The following is a 16,410-nucleotide window of genomic DNA, read 5'->3' as shown; positions in this document are numbered from 1 at the left end:
ATACAGATCTCTCATGTGCATGTCCATCCCTCCCCGCCCACCTGCATAGGAATCCCTTGGATCGCCCATATTCATCCTTCCCTGAAGAGCCCTATAGGAATATATAGATCTCCCATGTACAGGCCCACCCCTCCCCACCCAGCTGCTTAGGAATCCCTTTGATCTCCCATATTCATCCTTCCCTGAAGAGCCCTATAGGAATATACCAGATCTCCCATGTACAGGTTCATCCCTCCATGCCCAGCTGTATCGGAATCCCACGGATCACCCACGTCCATCCTTCCCTGCAGAATAGGAATATAACACATCTCCCATGTACAGGTCCATCCCTCCCTGCCCACCCGTGTAGGAATCCCTTGGCGCTCCCATATTCATCCTTCCCTGAAGAATCCCATAGGAATATTTCACATCTCCCATGTACAGGTCCATCCCTCCCTGCCCACCCGTATATGAATCCCACGGATCACCCATGTCCATCCTTCCCTGCAGACCCCTATATGAATATAACAGATCTCTCATGTACAGGTTCAACTCTCCCTGCCAAGTGGATAGGAATACCTTGGATCTCCCATGTTCATCCCTCCCTGCAGAGCCCTATAGGAATATAACATCTCCAATGTACAGGTTCGTCCCTCCCTTCCCAGCTGTATCGGAATCCCACGGATCACCCATGTCCATCCTTCCCTGCAGAGCCCAATAGGAAAATAGCAGATGTCCCATGTACAGGTACATCCCAGCCCACCGAGCTGTATAGGAAACCCACAGATCTCCCATGTTCATCCTTCTCCACTGAGCACTATATGAACATAAGATCTCTTATCCCTGCCCGCCCAGCTGTATAAGAATCCCTTGTCTCTCCCATATTCATCCTTCCCTGAAGAATCCCATAGGACTATACCAGATCTCCAATGTACAGGTCCACCCCTCCCCGCCCAGCTGTATAGGAATCCCTTGGATCTCTCGTGTAGTGGTTCAACCCTCCGCACTGAGTTATATAGGAATCCCTTGGAGCAGGTTTATCCCTCCTCCCGTTCTTGGATCCGTATTTTTTCACCTGCACACAATGGGTCAGAATCACACACAGGTGAATTCCTCCCCTCCCAAATGAGGCACTCACAGACCTCGAGGGCTTGGAACAACTATTACATAATTTGTTTGCATGCCCCTGTCCAACCAAGACTGCGTGAGATCTTTGGAGTGGCTTAATCCTGCAAGCCCCACGTCTTTAGACCACTCACACGCTCTTCTTCTTGTTTTTGATATGACGCCTTTTCAGTGTATCTTTCTCGCGTGTGTTTTTTACTGCCCTTCCTCTATTGATGTGAAAAAAATATGAGCGCTTTTCAGTCGATCCTTCCTGCAGTTGGGTGATAGTTTGCCACTGCTCATAGATGGCTTCTTGGTCTTGGGTTGTGATTGTTGCTCAGGGTGCGAAAGGAGCGTTTAAATGTATCCAAAACAAAACGGGGCTCGTCCGGGATTTGAACCCGGGACCTCTCGCACCCAAAGCGAGAATCATACCCCTAGACCAACGAGCCAGCTGTGAGCAGAGCCATGAGCGAGCAGTCAGCCTTGTGGCGTGCCACATCAGCACTGCTTCCTATTTTACTGTTCATTTATGCATGATATTAAATGGGAGTTTTGTGTTGCAATCACAACTGATCGTTAATATCAGTTCACCCTCCTATTAAATTTAGAGGTGGAAAGACATTGCCCGTTTTGTTAATTTATGTACACAGTTTTGAAAAAAGAGGTGTCATTTTGCTGAAAGCAACTCTGACTCTGTACGATGCCCATCCCTGCCTGATCCTCTCCATGATCTCTAGCATCTTGCACTGCGCGATTGAAACATGAATAAGAGGATACTGCTCCAGTCTGTGGAAAAGTGGATCTGAGAGTCTTATGAAATTATGCACAGCAACTGTGCAGTGGCTCGTTGGTCTAGGGGTATGATTCTCGCTTAGGGTGCGAGAGGTCCCGGGTTCAAATCCCGGACGAGCCCTCACTTCTTTTTTGACTCTTTCCAAATACGAAATAAACACAAGATTTAAATCTTCTATCACAATAAAACAACAGCAGTTTAGGATTTGAAGCCGCAACCCTATCGCACCCAAAGGAACAATCATACCAATTGACCAAGAAGCAGACCCACATAGAGCAAGGTGCTGAGATGGGAGTGGAATCTTTCACAGCTCCAAGTCCATTGAGTGCAGCATAAGGGACTGGGGCTGCTCAGAGCATGTACACATCGCAATCCTAATGTGGTGATCTCAATGGAATAAGGGCAGCGAGCCGGTCCTTGGAGATAGAGCTCTGATTACACATTTCTTTACATGGGCTCTTGGGTGCCAACTATTGATTTTCGCAACGGGGTCCAAAACGAAATTTTTATTTTCGCTATGACGGCACAAATTCCATCTCCAGAGCCAAAGCACACATTTTACAGCACATGTAGCAGCAGTAAATGGAAGAAAGCCATAGCATTACAGGCATGGCATGTCTAAATATAACCCCTCAGCAACAGTCGCCTAACCTGCTGAGGTGTGTCTGCAGCATTCTGCTTTAGTATTCCCTACCTCTCCCATGCCCGCAAACCGCTTAAGATGGTCCCCCGCTCACACACCTCCCCAATCAAGGCTAAGGGGACAATGATGCAGCCTTCCCTCTTTGAAATGAGCAACACTTGCTAATTTTGCAAGCTGTGTACTAAGCTTTATTAAGTCCGAGCCCAGCACGGGAGGAGCCAGAAGCCCTGCTTCGCCCAGTGATATCGAAGAGCATGTCACTGAATATTTTATATTTCATGGTTTGTGGTTGTAGAAACTCCACGGGGCAACATAATACTCCTGCCCCCCCATTGTTTGAGGAGAACAGGGGCAAGTGTGCCCTCTATCCCCATGTACTCGCTGCCTATACCTGAAGCGCCCTTAATGGTTGCCTGGTCCGTGCAAAGCAGCGTAAGCGGCAGGGGGGAATAGGTACACGGTACAAATGCCCCAGAACTTCATGCATTCTGCCTTGCCCTCCTCCCTCCTCTACCTTCGTTGAGAGTTTTCCCATTTTTAGAATACACTTTTCTTTTGCTGTCAAACGTTTTGCTAGGAATTGTCCCCAGTGTTTAGCGGCTGAACGTTGACCTCACTATATCTCCTCATTGGATAATCCTTCATTACCTCAACGGCCTTCTTCTTCGGCCTAGTACTTAAGAGGTATCAATCCGCATGACAGGGACCCTTTCCTTTTTTTTTTGTTGTTGCAGATTCCACGCTTTTCCACCAAGAGCCCAATACCCACAGATGAAGGTTTTCTAGTGTGGGAATCCCCCAGATTTCCCATCTACAGGTTCATCCCCCCCTGCAGAGCCGTATAGGAATCGCATATTTAGGAATGCACAGGTTCATCCCTTGCGCAGGGCCCAATAGAAATCCCAAGGATCTCCAGTGTACAGGTTCAACATTCCCAGCTAAGCCATCTAGAAATCCCTCATATCTCGCATGTATCGTTTCCTCCCTTCTTGCAAATCTAGTATGGAAATCCCCCAAATCTCCCAATTACAGGTTCATCCCTTCCGGCAAAGCTGCATATGCATCATCCAATATATCTCACAGGAGCCGATTCACCCCTCCCCGTGGAGCCCAATAGGAATCTTGCATATAGGAATGCCCAGGTTCATCCCGTCCGTCGTGCTCAATAGGAATGCCAAGGATCTTCAGTTTAAAGGCTCACCATTCCCCTCAGAGCCCTAGAGGAATCCCCCATATCTCCTGTGTTTCGTTTCCTCCATCCCTGCAAAGGTAGCAAAGGGACCTCAGATATCTGTCATTTATCGGCTCATCTCTCCACACAGAACTGTATAGGAATCCCATTGATCACCATGTGCAGGGTTATCCCTCCCTGCGAAGCCATATAGGCCTCATCCCATATATCTCCCAGGAACAGGTTAATCCCTTCCCGATGAGCCAATATACAAACCCCATAAATCTTCCCTGTGCAGGTTCATCCCTCTCCGCAGAGCCCTTTAAGAATCCCCCACATCTACTATATATCATTTCCCCCCACCCCCATGAGAATCCCACAGATCTCCCATGTATATGTTCATTCTTCTAGAGATCTCCCGTTTATAAGTTCATCCCTCAATTTAGAGCTGAATGGAATTTGCACACATTAGCATGTACATCCCTCCCCGTGCATCCCTACAGAAATCCCTCACATCTATGTGTCTGCTCATCCCTCCGAGCACAGCCGTATAGGAATAGCACACATAGGATTGAACATATTCCTCACTTCCCACTGAGCCCTACATGGATCTCACAGATCCCCAATGTTCATCCTTCCCAGCAGAGACCTTTAGGAATATAACAGATCCCCCATGTACAGGTTCACCCCTCCCCGCTCAGCTGCATAGGAATCCCTTGGGTCTCCCATTTTCAGGCTTCCCTGAAGAGCCCTATAGGAATATGCCAGATCTCCCATGTAAAGGTCCATCCCTCCCCACCCAGCTGTGAAGGGATCCCTTGGATCTCCCATATTCATCCTTCCCTGAAGAGCGCTCTAGGAATATACCAGATCTCCCCTGTAAAGGTCCATCCCTCCCCACCCAGCTGTGAAGGGATCCCTTGGATCTCCCATATTCATCCTTCCCTGAAGAGGAATATACAGATCTCTCATGTGCATGTCCATCCCTCCCCGCCCACCTGCATAGGAATCCCTTGGATCGCCCATATTCATCCTTCCCTGAAGAGCCCTATAGGAATATATAGATCTCCCATGTACAGGCCCACCCCTCCCCACCCAGCTGCTTAGGAATCCCTTTGATCTCCCATATTCATCCTTCCCTGAAGAGCCCTATAGGAATATACCAGATCTCCCATGTACAGGTTCATCCCTCCATGCCCAGCTGTATCGGAATCCCACGGATCACCCACGTCCATCCTTCCCTGCAGAATAGGAATATAACACATCTCCCATGTACAGGTCCATCCCTCCCTGCCCACCCGTGTAGGAATCCCTTGGCGCTCCCATATTCATCCTTCCCTGAAGAATCCCATAGGAATATTTCACATCTCCCATGTACAGGTCCATCCCTCCCTGCCCACCCGTATATGAATCCCACGGATCACCCATGTCCATCCTTCCCTGCAGACCCCTATATGAATATAACAGATCTCTCATGTACAGGTTCAACTCTCCCTGCCAAGTGGATAGGAATACCTTGGATCTCCCATGTTCATCCCTCCCTGCAGAGCCCTATAGGAATATAACATCTCCAATGTACAGGTTCGTCCCTCCCTTCCCAGCTGTATCGGAATCCCACGGATCACCCATGTCCATCCTTCCCTGCAGAGCCCAATAGGAAAATAGCAGATCTCCCATGTACAGGTACATCCCAGCCCACCGAGCTGTATAGGAAACCCACAGATCTCCCATGTTCATCCTTCTCCACTGAGCACTATATGAACATAAGATCTCTTATCCCTGCCCGCCCAGCTGTATAAGAATCCCTTGTCTCTCCCATATTCATCCTTCCCTGAAGAATCCCATAGGACTATACCAGATCTCCAATGTACAGGTCCACCCCTCCCCGCCCAGCTGTATAGGAATCCCTTGGATCTCTCGTGTAGTGGTTCAACCCTCCGCACTGAGTTATATAGGAATCCCTTGGAGCAGGTTTATCCCTCCTCCCGTTCTTGGATCCGTATTTTTTCACCTGCACACAATGGGTCAGAATCACACACAGGTGAATTCCTCCCCTCCCAAATGAGGCACTCACAGACCTCGAGGGCTTGGAACAACTATTACATAATTTGTTTGCATGCCCCTGTCCAACCAAGACTGCGTGAGATCTTTGTAGTGGCTTAATCCTGCAAGCCCCACGTCTTTAGACCACTCACACGCTCTTCTTCTCGTTTTTGATATGACGCCTTTTCAGTGTATCTTTCTCGCGTGTGTTTTTTACTGCCCTTCCTCTATTGATGTGAAAAAAATATGAGCGCTTTTCAGTCGATCCTTCCTGCAGTTGGGTGATAGTTTGCCACTGCTCATAGATGGCTTCTTGGTCTTGGGTTGTGATTGTTGCTCAGGGTGCGAAAGGAGCGTTTAAATGTATCCAAAACAAAACGGGGCTCGTCCGGGATTTGAACCCGGGACCTCTCGCACCCAAAGCGAGAATCATACCCCTAGACCAACGAGCCAGCTGTGAGCAGAGCCATGAGCGAGCAGTCAGCCTTGTGGCGTGCCACATCAGCACTGCTTCCTATTTTACTGTTCATTTATGCATGATATTAAATGGGAGTTTTGTGTTGCAATCACAACTGATCGTTAATATCAGTTCACCCTCCTATTAAATTTAGAGGTGGAAAGACATTGCCCGTTTTGTTAATTTATGTACACAGTTTTGAAAAAAGAGGTGTCATTTTGCTGAAAGCAACTCTGACTCTGTACGATGCCCATCCCTGCCTGATCCTCTCCATGATCTCTAGCATCTTGCACTGCGCGATTGAAACATGAATAAGAGGATACTGCTCCAGTCTGTGGAAAAGTGGATCTGAGAGTCTTATGAAATTATGCACAGCAACTGTGCAGTGGCTCGTTGGTCTAGGGGTATGATTCTCGCTTAGGGTGCGAGAGGACCCGGGTTCAAATCCCGGACGAGCCCTCACTTCTTTTTTGACTCTTTCCAAATACGAAATAAACACAAGATTTAAATCTTCTATCACAATAAAACAACAGCAGTTTAGGATTTGAAGCCGCAACCCTATCGCACCCAAAGGAACAATCATACCAATTGACCAAGAAGCAGACCCACATAGAGCAAGGTGCTGAGATGGGAGTGGAATCTTTCACAGCTCCAAGTCCATTGAGTGCAGCATAAGGGACTGGGGCTGCTCAGAGCATGTACACATCGCAATCCTAATGTGGTGATCTCAATGGAATAAGGGCAGCGAGCCGGTCCTTGGAGATAGAGCTCTGATTACACATTTCTTTACATGGGCTCTTGGGTGCCAACTATTGATTTTCGCAACGGGGTCCAAAACGAAATTTTTATTTTCGCTATGACGGCACAAACTCCATCTCCAGGGCCAAAGCACACATTTTACAGCACATGTAGCAGCAGTAAATGGAAGAAAGCCATAGCATTACAGGCATGGCATGTCTAAATATAACCCCTCAGCAACAGTCGCCTAACCTGCTGAGGTGTGTCTGCAGCATTCTGCTTTAGTATTCCCTACCTCTCCCATGCCCGCAAACCGCTTAAGCCGGTCCCCGCTCACACACCTCCCCAATCAAGGCTAAGGGGACAATGATGCAGCCTTCCCTCTTTGAAATGAGCAACACTTGCTAATTTTGCAAGCTGTGTACTAAGCTTTATTAAGTCCGAGCCCAGCACGGGAGGAGCCAGAAGCCCTGCTTCGCCCAGTGATATCGAAGAGCATGTCACTGAATCTTTTATATTTCATGGTTTGTGGTTGTAGAAACTCCACGGGGCAACATAATACTCCTGCCCCCCCATTGTTTGAGGAGAACAGGGGCAAGTGTGCCCTCTATCCCCATGTACTCGTTGCCTATACCTGAAGCGCCCTTAATGGTTGCCTGGTCCGTGCAAAGCAGCGTAAGCGGCAGGGGAGAATAGGTACACGGTACAAATGCCCCAGAACTTTATGCACTCTGCCTTGCCCTCCTCCCTCCTCTACCTTCGTTGAGAGTTTTCCCATTTTTAGAATACACTTTTCTTTTGCTGTCAAACGTTTTGCTAGGAAATGTCCCCAGTGTTTAGCGGCTGAACGTTGACCTCACTATATCTCCTCATTGGATAATCCTTCATTACCTCAACGGCCTTCTTCTTCGGCCTAGTACTTAAGAGGTATCAATCCGCATGACAGGGACCCTTTCCTTTTTTTTTTGTTGTTGCAGATTCCACGCTTTTCCACCAAGAGCCCAATACCCACAGATGAAGGTTTTCTAGTGTGGGAATCCCCCAGATTTCCCATCTACAGGTTCATCCCCCCCTGCAGAGCCGTATAGGAATCGCATATTTAGGAATGCACAGGTTCATCCCTTGCGCAGGGCCCAATAGAAATCCCAAGGATCTCCAGTGTACAGGTTCAACATTCCCAGCTAAGCCATCTAGAAATCCCTCATATCTCGCATGTATCGTTTCCTCCCTTCTTGCAAATCTAGTATGGAAATCCCCCAAATCTCCCAATTACAGGTTCATCCCTTCCGGCAAAGCTGCATATGCATCATCCAATATATCTCACAGGAGCCGATTCACCCCTCCCCGTGGAGCCCAATAGGAATCTTGCATACAGGAATGCCCAGGTTCATCCCGTCCGTCGTGCTCAATAGGAATGCCAAGGATCTTCAGTTTAAAGGCTCACCATTCCCCTCAGAGCCCTAGAGGAATCCCCCATATCTCCTGTGTTTCGTTTCCTCCATCCCTGCAAAGGTAGCAAAGGGACCTCAGATATCTGTCATTTATCGGCTCATCTCTCCACACAGAACTGTATAGGAATCCCATTGATCACCATGTGCAGGGTTATCCCTCCCTGCGAAGCCATATAGGCCTCATCCCATATATCTCCCAGGAACAGGTTAATCCCTTCCCGATGAGCCAATATACAAACCCCATAAATCTTCCCTGTGCAGGTTCATCCCTCTCCGCAGAGCCCTTTAAGAATCCCCCACATCTACTATATATCATTTCCCCCCACCCCCATGAGAATCCCACAGATCTCCCATGTATATGTTCATTCTTCTAGAGATCTCCCGTTTATAAGTTCATCCCTCAATTTAGAGCTGAATGGAATTTGCACACATTAGCATGTACATCCCTCCCCGTGCATCCCTACAGAAATCCCTCACATCTATGTGTCTGCTCATCCCTCCGAGCACAGCCGTATAGGAATAGCACACATAGGATTGAACATATTCCTCACTTCCCACTGAGCCCTACATGGATCTCACAGATCCCCAATGTTCATCCTTCCCAGCAGAGACCTTTAGGAATATAACAGATCCCCCATGTACAGGTTCACCCCTCCCCGCTCAGCTGCATAGGAATCCCTTGGGTCTCCCATTTTCAGGCTTCCCTGAAGAGCCCTATAGGAATATGCCAGATCTCCCATGTAAAGGTCCATCCCTCCCCACCCAGCTGTGAAGGGATCCCTTGGATCTCCCATATTCATCCTTCCCTGAAGAGCCCTCTAGGAATATACCAGATCTCCCCTGTAAAGGTCCATCCCTCCCCACCCAGCTGTGAAGGGATCCCTTGGATCTCCCATATTCATCCTTCCCTGAAGAGGAATATACAGATCTCTCATGTGCATGTCCATCCCTCCCCGCCCACCTGCATAGGAATCCCTTGGATCGCCCATATTCATCCTTCCCTGAAGAGCCCTATAGGAATATATAGATCTCCCATGTACAGGCCCACCCCTCCCCACCCAGCTGCTTAGGAATCCCTTTGATCTCCCATATTCATCCTTCCCTGAAGAGCCCTATAGGAATATACCAGATCTCCCATGTACAGGTTCATCCCTCCATGCCCAGCTGTATCGGAATCCCACGGATCACCCACGTCCATCCTTCCCTGCAGAATAGGAATATAACACATCTCCCATGTACAGGTCCATCCCTCCCTGCCCACCCGTGTAGGAATCCCTTGGCGCTCCCATATTCATCCTTCCCTGAAGAATCCCATAGGAATATTTCACATCTCCCATGTACAGGTCCATCCCTCCCTGCCCACCCGTATATGAATCCCACGGATCACCCATGTCCATCCTTCCCTGCAGACCCCTATATGAATATAACAGATCTCTCATGTACAGGTTCAACTCTCCCTGCCAAGTGGATAGGAATACCTTGGATCTCCCATGTTCATCCCTCCCTGCAGAGCCCTATAGGAATATAACATCTCCAATGTACAGGTTCGTCCCTCCCTTCCCAGCTGTATCGGAATCCCACGGATCACCCATGTCCATCCTTCCCTGCAGAGCCCAATAGGAAAATAGCAGATCTCCCATGTACAGGTACATCCCAGCCCACCGAGCTGTATAGGAAACCCACAGATCTCCCATGTTCATCCTTCTCCACTGAGCACTATATGAACATAAGATCTCTTATCCCTGCCCGCCCAGCTGTATAAGAATCCCTTGTCTCTCCCATATTCATCCTTCCCTGAAGAATCCCATAGGACTATACCAGATCTCCAATGTACAGGTCCACCCCTCCCCGCCCAGCTGTATAGGAATCCCTTGGATCTCTCGTGTAGTGGTTCAACCCTCCGCACTGAGTTATATAGGAATCCCTTGGAGCAGGTTTATCCCTCCTCCCGTTCTTGGATCCGTATTTTTTCACCTGCACACAATGGGTCAGAATCACACACAGGTGAATTCCTCCCCTCCCAAATGAGGCACTCACAGACCTCGAGGGCTTGGAACAACTATTACATAATTTGTTTGCATGCCCCTGTCCAACCAAGACTGCGTGAGATCTTTGTAGTGGCTTAATCCTGCAAGCCCCACGTCTTTAGACCACTCACACGCTCTTCTTCTCGTTTTTGATATGACGCCTTTTCAGTGTATCTTTCTCGCGTGTGTTTTTTACTGCCCTTCCTCTATTGATGTGAAAAAAATATGAGCGCTTTTCAGTCGATCCTTCCTGCAGTTGGGTGATAGTTTGCCACTGCTCATAGATGGCTTCTTGGTCTTGGGTTGTGATTGTTGCTCAGGGTGCGAAAGGAGCGTTTAAATGTATCCAAAACAAAACGGGGCTCGTCCGGGATTTGAACCCGGGACCTCTCGCACCCAAAGCGAGAATCATACCCCTAGACCAACGAGCCAGCTGTGAGCAGAGCCATGAGCGAGCAGTCAGCCTTGTGGCGTGCCACATCAGCACTGCTTCCTATTTTACTGTTCATTTATGCATGATATTAAATGGGAGTTTTGTGTTGCAATCACAACTGATCGTTAATATCAGTTCACCCTCCTATTAAATTTAGAGGTGGAAAGACATTGCCCGTTTTGTTAATTTATGTACACAGTTTTGAAAAAAGAGGTGTCATTTTGCTGAAAGCAACTCTGACTCTGTACGATGCCCATCCCTGCCTGATCCTCTCCATGATCTCTAGCATCTTGCACTGCGCGATTGAAACATGAATAAGAGGATACTGCTCCAGTCTGTGGAAAAGTGGATCTGAGAGTCTTATGAAATTATGCACAGCAGCTGTGCAGTGGCTCGTTGGTCTAGGGGTATGATTCTCGCTTAGGGTGCGAGAGGTCCCGGGTTCAAATCCCGGACGAGCCCTCACTTCTTTTTTGACTCTTTCCAAATACGAAATAAACACAAGATTTAAATCTTCTATCACAATAAAACAACAGCAGTTTAGGATTTGAAGCCGCAACCCTATCGCACCCAAAGCAACAATCATACCAATTGACCAAGAAGCAGACCCACATAGAGCAAGGTGCTGAGATGGGAGTGGAATCTTTCACAGCTCCAAGTCCATTGAGTGCAGCATAAGGGACTGGGGCTGCTCAGAGCATGTACACATCGCAATCCTAATGTGGTGAGCTCAATGGAATAAGGGCAGCGAGCCGGTCCTTGGAGATAGAGCTCTGATTACACATTTCTTTACATGGGCTCTTGGGTGCCAACTATTGATTTTCGCAACGGGGTCCAAAACGAAATTTTTATTTTCGCTATGACGGCACAAATTCCATCTCCAGAGCCAAAGCACACATTTTACAGCACATGTAGCAGCAGTAAATGGAAGAAAGCCATAGCATTACAGGCATGGCATGTCTAAATATAACCCCTCAGCAACAGTCGCCTAACCTGCTGAGGTGTGTCTGCAGCATTCTGCTTTAGTATTCCCTACCTCTCCCATGCCCGCAAACCGCTTAAGCCGGTCCCCCGCTCACACACCTCCCCAATCAAGGCTAAGGGGACAATGATGCAGCCTTCCCTCTTTGAAATGAGCAACACTTGCTAATTTTGCAAGCTGTGTACTAAGCTTTATTAAGTCCGAGCCCAGCACGGGAGGAGCCAGAAGCCCTGCTTCGCCCAGTGATATCGAAGAGCATGTCACTGAATATTTTATATTTCATGGTTTGTGGTTGTAGAAACTCCACGGGGCAACATAATACTCCTGCCCCCCCATTGTTTGAGGAGAACAGGGGCAAGTGTGCCCTCTATCCCCATGTACTCGTTGCCTATACCTGAAGCGCCCTTAATGGTTGCCTGGTCCGTGCAAAGCAGCGTAAGCGGCAGGGGGGAATAGGTACACGGTACAAATGCCCCAGAACTTCATGCATTCTGCCTTGCCCTCCTCCCTCCTCTACCTTCGTTGAGAGTTTTCCCATTTTTAGAATACACTTTTCTTTTGCTGTCAAACGTTTTGCTAGGAATTGTCCCCAGTGTTTAGCGGCTGAACGTTGACCTCACTATATCTCCTCATTGGATAATCCTTCATTACCTCAACGGCCTTCTTCTTCGGCCTAGTACTTAAGAGGTATCAATCCGCATGACAGGGACCCTTTCCTTTTTTTTTGTTGTTGCAGATTCCACGCTTTTCCACCAAGAGCCCAATACCCACAGATGAAGGTTTTCTAGTGTGGGAATCCCCCAGATTTCCCATCTACAGGTTCATCCCCCCCTGCAGAGCCGTATAGGAATCGCATATTTAGGAATGCACAGGTTCATCCCTTGCGCAGGGCCCAATAGAAATCCCAAGGATCTCCAGTGTACAGGTTCAACATTCCCAGCTAAGCCATCTAGAAATCCCTCATATCTCGCATGTATCGTTTCCTCCCTTCTTGCAAATCTAGTATGGAAATCCCCCAAATCTCCCAATTACAGGTTCATCCCTTCCGGCAAAGCTGCATATGCATCATCCAATATATCTCACAGGAGCCGATTCACCCCTCCCCGTGGAGCCCAATAGGAATCTTGCATATAGGAATGCCCAGGTTCATCCCGTCCGTCGTGCTCAATAGGAATGCCAAGGATCTTCAGTTTAAAGGCTCACCATTCCCCTCAGAGCCCTAGAGGAATCCCCCATATCTCCTGTGTTTCGTTTCCTCCATCCCTGCAAAGGTAGCAAAGGGACCTCAGATATCTGTCATTTATCGGCTCATCTCTCCACACAGAACTGTATAGGAATCCCATTGATCACCATGTGCAGGGTTATCCCTCCCTGCGAAGCCATATAGGCCTCATCCCATATATCTCCCAGGAACAGGTTAATCCCTTCCCGATGAGCCAATATACAAACCCCATAAATCTTCCCTGTGCAGGTTCATCCCTCTCCGCAGAGCCCTTTAAGAATCCCCCACATCTACTATATATCATTTCCCCCCACCCCCATGAGAATCCCACAGATCTCCCATGTATATGTTCATTCTTCTAGAGATCTCCCGTTTATAAGTTCATCCCTCAATTTAGAGCTGAATGGAATTTGCACACATTAGCATGTACATCCCTCCCCGTGCATCCCTACAGAAATCCCTCACATCTATGTGTCTGCTCATCCCTCCGAGCACAGCCGTATAGGAATAGCACACATAGGATTGAACATATTCCTCACTTCCCACTGAGCCCTACATGGATCTCACAGATCCCCAATGTTCATCCTTCCCAGCAGAGACCTTTAGGAATATAACAGATCCCCCATGTACAGGTTCACCCCTCCCCGCTCAGCTGCATAGGAATCCCTTGGGTCTCCCATTTTCAGGCTTCCCTGAAGAGCCCTATAGGAATATGCCAGATCTCCCATGTAAAGGTCCAGCCCTCCCCACCCAGCTGTGAAGGGATCCCTTGGATCTCCCATATTCATCCTTCCCTGAAGAGCCCTATAGGAATATACCAGATCTCCCCTGTAAAGGTCCATCCCTCCCCACCCAGCTGTGAAGGGATCCCTTGGATCTCCCATATTCATCCTTCCCTGAAGAGGAATATACAGATCTCTCATGTGCATGTCCATCCCTCCCCGCCCACCTGCATAGGAATCCCTTGGATCGCCCATATTCATCCTTCCCTGAAGAGCCCTATAGGAATATATAGATCTCCCATGTACAGGCCCACCCCTCCCCACCCAGCTGCTTAGGAATCCCTTTGATCTCCCATATTCATCCTTCCCTGAAGAGCCCTATAGGAATATACCAGATCTCCCATGTACAGGTTCATCCCTCCATGCCCAGCTGTATCGGAATCCCACGGATCACCCACGTCCATCCTTCCCTGCAGAATAGGAATATAACACATCTCCCATGTACAGGTCCATCCCTCCCTGCCCACCCGTGTAGGAATCCCTTGGCGCTCCCATATTCATCCTTCCCTGAAGAATCCCATAGGAATATTTCACATCTCCCATGTACAGGTCCATCCCTCCCTGCCCACCCGTATATGAATCCCACGGATCACCCATGTCCATCCTTCCCTGCAGACCCCTATATGAATATAACAGATCTCTCATGTACAGGTTCAACTCTCCCTGCCAAGTGGATAGGAATACCTTGGATCTCCCATGTTCATCCCTCCCTGCAGAGCCCTATAGGAATATAACATCTCCAATGTACAGGTTCGTCCCTCCCTTCCCAGCTGTATCGGAATCCCACGGATCACCCACGTCCATCCTTCCCTGCAGAATAGGAATATAACACATCTCCCATGTACAGGTCCATCCCTCCCTGCCCACCCGTGTAGGAATCCCTTGGCGCTCCCATATTCATCCTTCCCTGAAGAATCCCATAGGAATATTTCACATCTCCCATGTACAGGTCCATCCCTCCCTGCCCACCCGTATATGAATCCCACGGATCACCCATGTCCATCCTTCCCTGCAGACCCCTATATGAATATAACAGATCTCTCATGTACAGGTTCAACTCTCCCTGCCAAGTGGATAGGAATACCTTGGATCTCCCATGTTCATCCCTCCCTGCAGAGCCCTATAGGAATATAACATCTCCAATGTACAGGTTCGTCCCTCCCTTCCCAGCTGTATCGGAATCCCACGGATCACCCATGTCCATCCTTCCCTGCAGAGCCCAATAGGAAAATAGCAGATCTCCCATGTACAGGTACATCCCAGCCCACCGAGCTGTATAGGAAACCCACAGATCTCCCATGTTCATCCTTCTCCACTGAGCACTATATGAACATAAGATCTCTTATCCCTGCCCGCCCAGCTGTATAAGAATCCCTTGTCTCTCCCATATTCATCCTTCCCTGAAGAATCCCATAGGACTATACCAGATCTCCAATGTACAGGTCCACCCCTCCCCGCCCAGCTGTATAGGAATCCCTTGGATCTCTCGTGTAGTGGTTCATCCCTCCGCACTGAGTTATATAGGAATCCCTTGGAGCAGGTTTATCCCTCCTCCCGTTCTTGGATCCGTATTTTTTCACCTGCACACAATGGGTCAGAATCACACACAGGTGAATTCCTCCCCTCCCAAATGAGGCACTCACAGACCTCGAGGGCTTGGAACAACTATTACATAATTTGTTTGCATGCCCCTGTCCAACCAAGACTGCGTGAGATCTTTGTAGTGGCTTAATCCTGCAAGCCCCACGTCTTTAGACCACTCACACGCTCTTCTTCTCGTTTTTGATATGACGCCTTTTCAGTGTATCTTTCTCGCGTGTGTTTTTTACTGCCCTTCCTCTATTGATGTGAAAAAAATATGAGCGCTTTTCAGTCGATCCTTCCTGCAGTTGGGTGATAGTTTGCCACTGCTCATAGATGGCTTCTTGGTCTTGGGTTGTGATTGTTGCTCAGGGTGCGAAAGGAGCGTTTAAATGTATCCAAAACAAAACGGGGCTCGTCCGGGATTTGAACCCGGGACCTCTCGCACCCAAAGCGAGAATCATACCCCTAGACCAACGAGCCAGCTGTGAGCAGAGCCATGAGCGAGCAGTCAGCCTTGTGGCGTGCCACATCAGCACTGCTTCCTATTTTACTGTTCATTTATGCATGATATTAAATGGGAGTTTTGTGTTGCAATCACAACTGATCGTTAATATCAGTTCACCCTCCTATTAAATTTAGAGGTGGAAAGACATTGCCCGTTTTGTTAATTTATGTACACAGTTTTGAAAAAAGAGGTGTCATTTTGCTGAAAGCAACTCTGACTCTGTACGATGCCCATCCCTGCCTGATCCTCTCCATGATCTCTAGCATCTTGCACTGCGCGATTGAAACATGAATAAGAGGATACTGCTCCAGTCTGTGGAAAAGTGGATCTGAGAGTCTTATGAAATTATGCACAGCAGCTGTGCAGTGGCTCGTTGGTCTAGGGGTATGATTCTCGCTTAGGGTGCGAGAGGTCCCGGGTTCAAATCCCGGACGAGCCCTCACTTCTTTTTTGACTCTTTCCAAATACGAAATAAACACAAGATTTAAAT

At 48.4% G+C, this 16,410-nt stretch overlaps 4 non-coding genes across 4 annotated transcripts; all 4 read right to left on the bottom strand.

Annotated features, from left to right (window-relative positions):
• Window positions 1-1,466: 1,466 nt before the first annotated feature.
• Window positions 1,467-1,538, bottom strand: TRNAP-UGG (transfer RNA proline (anticodon UGG)). The gene has a single exon. It is a non-coding gene; the product is annotated as a tRNA-Pro (tRNA).
• Window positions 1,539-6,119: 4,581 nt separating this feature from the next.
• Window positions 6,120-6,191, bottom strand: TRNAP-UGG (transfer RNA proline (anticodon UGG)). Its single transcript has one exon. It is a non-coding gene; the product is annotated as a tRNA-Pro (tRNA).
• Window positions 6,192-10,771: 4,580 nt separating this feature from the next.
• TRNAP-UGG (transfer RNA proline (anticodon UGG)) lies at window positions 10,772-10,843 on the bottom strand. Its single transcript has one exon. It is a non-coding gene; the product is annotated as a tRNA-Pro (tRNA).
• A 4,980-nt stretch (window positions 10,844-15,823) lies between these two features.
• Window positions 15,824-15,895, bottom strand: TRNAP-UGG (transfer RNA proline (anticodon UGG)). Its single transcript has one exon. It is a non-coding gene; the product is annotated as a tRNA-Pro (tRNA).
• Between the last annotated feature and the right edge of the window lie 515 nt (window positions 15,896-16,410).

Source organism: Ambystoma mexicanum, chromosome 12 (assembly GCF_040938575.1).
Source record: "Ambystoma mexicanum isolate Mex_15411 chromosome 12, UKY_AmexF1_1, whole genome shotgun sequence".
NCBI lineage: Eukaryota > Metazoa > Chordata > Amphibia > Caudata > Ambystomatidae > Ambystoma > Ambystoma mexicanum.
The sequence above is the reverse complement of the archived record's forward strand: the minus strand, read 5'-3'. Positions and strand labels throughout refer to the sequence as shown.